We start from the raw sequence: 7,810 nt of genomic DNA on the forward strand, positions 1-7,810 counted from the left end.
ACCCCCCGAAAGTTACCCCATTCTAAAAACTGCACTCCTGAAAGAATCCAAAACAGCAGTTAGAAAGTTTCTTAACCCTTTCAGCATTTCACAGCAATTAAAAAAAAAAAATGGAGGTCAAATTTACATTTTTCAGTTTGTCACTAATAAATTCATTTAGCCCTAGAATTTACACATTTACTAAGGGTTAAAGGAGAAACTGCACCCCAAATTTTGTTACACAATTTCTCCCGAACACGACAATACCCCATATGTGCTGGTACCCTAAAGTACGGGCACACGGTCGCTCTCAGAGCGGATGGAGCGCTAATTGGATTTTGTAGGCCGGATTTTGCTAGAATACTTTTCAGGCGCCATGTCTCATTTGCAAAGCCCCCAAGGTGCCAAAATAGTGGAAAACACCAAAATGTCACCCCATTTTGGAAACTAGACCCCTCAAGGAATTTATCAAGGGGTATAGTGAGCCCTTGGACCCTACAGGTGTTTCACAGATGTTTTTACCATTGAGATGTGAAAATGAAAAATTACTTTTTTTATAATAAAATGTCACTGTAGCCCCAAATTTTTCATCTTCACAAGGGGTTAAAGGAAAAATTGCAACCCAAATTTTGTTACACAATTTCTCCCGAACACGAAATACCCCATATGTGCTGGTACCCTAATGTACGGGCACATCGTCGCTCTCAGAACGGATGGAGCGCTAATTGGATTTTGTAGGCCGGATTTTGCTAGAATACTTTTCAGGCACCATGTCCCATTTGCAGAGCCCCCAAGGTGCCAAAACAGTGGAAACCCCCAAAATGTCACCCCATTTTGGAAACTATACCGCTCAAGGAATTTACCAAGGGGTATAGTGAGCCCTTTGACCCTACAGGAGTGTAACAGAATTGGCCCAACAAAAGGAAAAGTGACATTTTTTGCTATAAAATGTTGCTTTAACCCCAAATTGTGCATTTTCACAAGGGGTTAAAAGAGAAAATGCACCCCACAAATTGTTACGCATTTTCTCCCAACTACAGAAATGCCCCATATGTGGATGTAAAGTGATGAATGGGCACACTGTAAGGTCCAGAGCTGAAGGATCGCTATTGGGATTTTGGAGGGCAAATTTAGCTGAAATCTGTTTCAGGCACCATGTTGCATTTGGAGAGCCCCTGAAGTGCTAGAACAGTGGAACCCCCCCCCCCATATGACCCCATTTTGAAAACTAGACCCCTCAAGGAATTTATCAAGGGGTTTAGTGAGCACTTGGACCCTACAGGTGTTTCACAGATTTTTTTTACCATTGAGATGTGAAAATGAAAAATTACTTTTTTTCCAATAAATCGTCCATTTAGCGCCATATTTTTAATTTTTGCAAGTAGTTGGAGAATTAAAAGCCCCCCCCCCCCAGTTTGTTATACAATTTCTTCTGAACATGGCAATACCCCATATGTGGCCATAATCTGCTGTATGGGTACATGGCGGGGTTCAGAAAGGAAAGAGGGCTATTTGGCTTTTTGAGGGCAGTTTTCTGGTGCCATGTCGCATTTGCAGAGCCCCTAAAGTACCAATACAATGGAAACCCCTCAAAAGTGACCCCATTTTAGAAACTACACCCGTCAAGCAATGAAGCAAGGGGTATTATCATTTTGAGCCTAAAAATGCTTCCCAAAAATTAATGTACAAAATGAAAATTAAAATTTTTAAAGAAATATGCCATTTCAGTGCCCAATACGTTGCACCCACTTTGTGTTGTCAGAGACCTGCACTCCTAAAACTATTAAGTGGGACATCCTGAGGGTCAAAAAATTATATATGTGGGTATAAACTGCTTTTGGGGTACAGATTTAGAGGGATTTTCTGGGCGCCATGTTGTTTTTGCAGAGCCCTGGAGGTGCCAGTGAACTGGAATTCCCCAAGAAGTGACCCCATTTTGTAAGGGCAATTTTAGGGTCTCTGCAAAAGTGTCATGGCATCCAAAAAAAAAAACCCAAACCGTCTAAGTCTGTGCTCCAAAAAACAAATAACCCTTCCTCCCCTCTGTCCGGCTGTGCCCTAATATCAGTTTATACCCACATATCACATTACATACGTTATCTGGGGTACACCAGTGTCATACATAATAATAATAATAATACATTTTATTTATATAGCGCCAACATATTCCGCAGCACTGTACAATTTATAGGGTTCAGATACAGACATACATAACAAAGAACGTCATTTCACACAATGGGACTGAGGGCCCTGCTCAAAAGAGCTTACAATCTATGAGGTAGAGGGGGTGACACAAGAGGTAGCAGGGGCGGCATTGCTTATACAGTGTTCAGACAATTTTGTGCATTAGGAATTGTGATAGGCCTGTCTGAAAAGATGCGTCTTTAGTTTGCGTTTGAAACTGTAGAAGTTGGGAGTTAATCTTATTGTCCGGGGTAGAGCATTCCAGAGAAGTGGTGCAGCTCGGGAGAAGTCTTGTATACGAGCGTGGGAGGTTCTGATAATAGAGGATGTAAGTGTTAGATCATTGAGTGAGCGGAGAACATGGGTTGGGCGGTAGACAGAGATGAGGGAAGAAATGTAGGGAGGTGCGGCATTATGGAGAGCCTTGTGGATGAGAGTAATAACTTTATATTTTATTCTATAATGAATAGGCAGCCAGTGTAGTGACTGGCACAGACCAGAGGCATCGCTGTAGCGTCTAGCCTGATAGATGAGCCTGGCCGCTGCATTCAGAATAGATTGTAGAGGGGAGAGTTTAGTGAGGGGAAGACCGATTAGTAAGGAGTTACAGTAGTCAAGGCGAGAATGAATCAGAGAGACAGTAAGTGTCTTTAGTGTATCTCTGGTAAGGAAAGGGCGTATTCTGGAGATGTTTTTGAGGTGGAGGTGACATGAACGTGCGAGTGATTCAATGTGAGGGGTGAAGGAAAGGTCTGCGTCAAATATGACCCCGAGGCAGCGGGCATGCTGCCTAGGAGTTATAGTAAGGCCTGAGACTGCAATGGATATATCAGGGACAGATCTGTTAGATGGTGGAAACAGTAGTAGTTCAGTCTTAGGGAGATTTAGTTTCAGATAGAGCGAGGACATGATATTAGAGACAGCAGAGAGACAGTCACTGGTGTTCTGTATGAGTGCAGGGGTGATGTCACGGGAAGATGTGTATAATTGGGTGTCATCCGCATAAAGATGGTACCTGAAGCCAAATTTGGCGATGATTTGTCCAATGGGGGCTGTGTAGAGAGAAAAGAGCAGGGGGCCGAGGACCGAGCCCTGAGGAACCCCAACAGCAAGGGAAAGAGGGGAGGAAACAGAGCCCGCGAATGATACACTGAAAGTGCGGTCTGAGAGATAAGAGGAAAACCAGGAGAGCGCAGTGTCATTGAGGCCGACTGAGCGGAGCATAGTGAGGAGAAGTTGATGGTCAACAGTATCAAAAGCTGCAGAGAGGTCCAGAAGAATAAGAAGAGAGAAGTCACCATTGGATTTAGCCTTTAGTAGATCATTAGAGACTTTTGTGAGAGCTGTTTCAGTAGAGTGCAGAGCGCGGAAACCAGATTGTAAGGGGTCAAGCAGAGAGTTAGCAGAGAGATAACGAATTAACCGAGAATAAACCAGGCGTTCCAAAAGTTTAGAGATGAAGGGGAGGTTAGAGACGGGTCGATAGTTAGCAGCACAGGATGGGTCCAGGGAGGGTTTTTTCAGTAGCGGGGTTATAACAGCATGCTTGAAGGAGGATGGGAAGATTCCAGAAGAGAGAGAGAGGTTAAATATTTTAGTAAGGTAAGTAGTGACAGCAGGGGACAGAGATTGGAGAAGGTGTGAGGGGAAGGGGTCACTACTGCAGGTTGTGGGGCGAGATGAAGAAAGTAGCTGGGAGACTTCCTCTTCTGTAACAGGTTCAAAAGATGAGAATGGACAGTCTGAAGTGCGGCTGGTGAGGGGATCAGTACTATCGTAGGTGTGGGAGTCAATGCCACCTGGGGCTTGGGCAGTAATTTCCTGACGGATCTTATCAATTTTATCATGGAAATACATGGCAAGGTCATCAGCACTAAGGTCTGTGAATGGCGTCTGTTCCTTGGGTGTGAGTACATGTGCCCTAATATCAGTTTATACCACATATGACATTACGTACGTTATCTGGGGTACACCAGTGTCATACATGTGGCATAAACTGAAATTTGGGCACACGGCAGGGCACAGAAGGGAAGGAGCTCGATGCGGTTTTGGAGTGTAGATTTGGATGTTTGGTATCTGGACGTCATTTCATGTTTGTAGAGCCTGTAAGGTACCAGAAAAGTGGATTCCCCAAAGGAATGACCCCATTTTGAAAACTGCACCCCTCAAAGAATTTATCAGGGGGGTGTAGTGAGAATTAGTATCCCAGACGGGACTGCACAGCGGATGGTGAAGAGGGAATATGTAAGCTGTGCGGAGGACATTGCAAACGCCACATTCCCATGTTCCAGTAGCTCCTATGATTGGGGGAGTCACTCTGGGGGTCACTTCTGGTGTCTGTTCCCTCATAAGCTGTAAATCTGGGTTGTCCCCTGATATCCGCTCGCACAGCTTATATATTCCCTTCCTGCCGCAGACAGTCGTGTTCTAATGATTTGGCGATTTTTGGGTTTTTTGTCCTCACATTACTAGATACTATATTTTCTTTACTTTTCTGGTGACACAGCCATATAAGAGCTTGTTATTTGCGGGATGCGATGTATTTTGTAATGACACCATTTTTGGGTGTCTACAATTAACTCTTTTTTTGCTGGATTTTAAAAAATAAAATCAATTCTGGCATTGCATTTTACCTTTTAAATTTTACGCCATGCAGTGTACAGTATAAGTAACGTGACCTTTATTCTGCGGGTCGGTACGGTTACGGCGATGCCTCATTTATAGTATTTTTTTAAGTGTAACTAATTCTGCAGAACAAAAACACATTTGGAGACATTAATCAGTGATTTTTGCATCGCCATCTTCTGAGAGGCGTAACATTTTTATTTTTCGGTTGACAGACTTGGTTGAGGGCTTATTTTTGCGGGACAATCTGCGTTTTTTATTGGTACTGTTGTGGAGTACATATGACTTTTTGATCACTTTTTATAGCATATTTTGTAAGGTAAGATGGCGAAAAATCACTACTTCCGGCGGGTTTTTTCCGTTTTTTTCTCCGTCATTCACCGTGTGCATTAAATATTGTTTAGGTTTTATTGTACAGATTGTTACGAATGCGACAATACCAAATATGCATTGTTTTTATTAATTTTTAGTTTTTGTTTTTTTTTAATATAATTCATTTTCTTTAGATAAAAGGGAATTTGGGGGCTTTATCACTTTATTAATTTTTTTCTAACACTTTATTTATTGATTTTTCACTTTTTTTTTTAAACTTTTGCACATGTCCCTATGGGACACTTAGATCAATGATAATTTCATCACTGATCCTTTATAATGCAGTACGAGACACAGCATTCAGTCTCGTACAGCATTAACAGGAAGTGAGGCTGTGAACAGTCACAGCCTTGCTTCCTGTGGAGACGGCAGGATCAACCAGGTAACGGGGGCATGTAGTAGCCTGGGGTCACTGGCCAGACCCCAGGCTACATGTTTTATACATCGGCACCCCCCGATCTCGCCGCGGGGGGTGCCGGTAACCCCCACAAGATCGCGCAGCCCATTGATTGCCGCGATCATGTTCGATCGCGGCAATCAATGGGTTAAAACCCCGCATCGGTGCTCGGGTCTGATGCGGGGTTAGGGAGCACCATGTTAGCTGTCATATACAGCTAACATGAGCTCCATTTATGCCCGCAAGGCACTGCGGGGAATGTTTATACCCATGACGTACTATTACTGGGTCGTTAAGTACCTAGCGCCCATGAAGTAATAGTACGTCATGGGTCGCTAAGGGGTTAAGGAACTGCGCTCCCCTCAAAGATTAGTAAACACGGATTTATTGGTAAAGACAAACTCCCACAACGTGTTTCGGGCGTTAGACTACGCCCTTCCTCAGGTGCAATAGTTTCTGTACTGCTGAGCTGAGTTGTGGGCCTCTTGTCAGACATACTGGGAACCTTTGTTCCATTCACCCCTGAAACTTGCCTATTTGGTGTCCTAGATGAAGAAATGTGGCAACACCATTCTCTTATCTTTTTGTGGGAATCCTTATTTTTAGCTAGAAAGTCTATAGCCTTACATTGGATGGCTCCCTGTCAATGGGGAGAAAGCAAGTCAATTCTGTTTTGCCATATAATCAAATGGTGTAGTGTATAAAGGTAGGGGTGGCACTAAAAAAAAAAATCCAAAAACTCCTGAGTTCCTGGTGTAATTCACATTTAACTTTGTACACGGCCCTGTCATTTTGCAGGCCCTTAGCACATTTATTGTTTAAATAGAGGATCCTGCCAGGAGTGCCCAAGACCCTTACCTATATTTTTGACCTCTATATTATTTTGGGGGCCATTTAAGGTTGCACTGTCCTGATTAGATGGACCTGTGTTTTTGTTTTTAATATGCTCTCACCCTCTACTGGTTGAACTGGCTACTGCCTCCTCCTTTGCTCCCCTGCCTACACATCCTTCTATAGACTGTGATTACTCTGCTATGTCTTTTGCACTACCTACTTGTATGTTATAACAATGAAACGAAAAAAGAGAATAACGCCCTCTAAATGGGCCTTAGGGTGGATCACACATAAAATTAGGAGCAAATACAGTTAGACAGAGGTAGGATAAAATTAACAAAATACACTCATTTCCCCATGCACTATGTCGTCTACTATGGCTGAATTACACCAGTAAAAAAATTAAATAAAAATAAAAGCAAGTGTCTATTTCAGCAGGACTATCCCTTGTCATGGGTCTCCGGTGCCTAATAAAAATTTACTTCTAAAAACGATAGTCCATCTGAGTTGGGGTGGGTGCCGTGTCTTTAACCACTTCAGTACCAGGCCAATTTGTGGTCCAGGACCAGACACATTTTCGGTTTTTTTTGTATGTGCGGTTTTGAGGGCTGTAACATTTTTCCCGTATGTCTCAGTCAACTAATTTTTGCGTCCTTTTTTGGGGACACATAGGGCTTTATTTTTATGTTGTCTTTATTTTTTAATGTGTTTTAATTTTTTTTATCAGGGAAAATATAAACAAAATAAGAGGGAAATTGTGTCTGGTTTTCAATTTATTATTATTTTTTATTTAATAACACAAAGTGTCACTGAAAAACTTTAAAATATTTTTTCCTCTCTGATACGGTAATTTTTATTTTGTATGGTGTCGTCGGGGGTGGGGCTATAACCATTAATAACTGCATTTTATTAGCGTATTTTTATTATTATTATTTTATTTACATTTTTTTTAAAACTTTTTTTATTATATATTTTTTTTTTTCAGATTGTGTCCCCATAAGGTCATAAGAGACCTTTGGGGACATCTGATCACTTTGTTTTTTTTTTGTTACAGAGGCTTATTTCCCTTGCAACTGAGGCTGGTACATTTAGCCTCAGCGATCGCCAATGTGGGACCGCCACCACTTTTCTTTTTTTTTTTTACTTAGTTGTGATGGTCTGCTGTAGGGAACAGTAGCTATCACAGCCATTTTAGGAAAAAGAGAGGCAGGAGGGCGCAGGGAAGCCACGCCGCAATAGTACTGAGCTGAGCGTAAACTATATACATGACACAACATACTATTGTGGTGTGGAATGGGAAGGGGGTAAGGACAATTTCATGTTTATCTGATAGTGGGATCACCAACTTGCCTGAACTGTCCACAAAAGCAACACTTTTAAACACTGCTGCAGACTATGCAGGCGCTATAACAATATCAG

This window comes from Leptodactylus fuscus, chromosome 5, assembly GCF_031893055.1.
Source record: "Leptodactylus fuscus isolate aLepFus1 chromosome 5, aLepFus1.hap2, whole genome shotgun sequence".
Taxonomy (NCBI): domain Eukaryota; kingdom Metazoa; phylum Chordata; class Amphibia; order Anura; family Leptodactylidae; genus Leptodactylus; species Leptodactylus fuscus.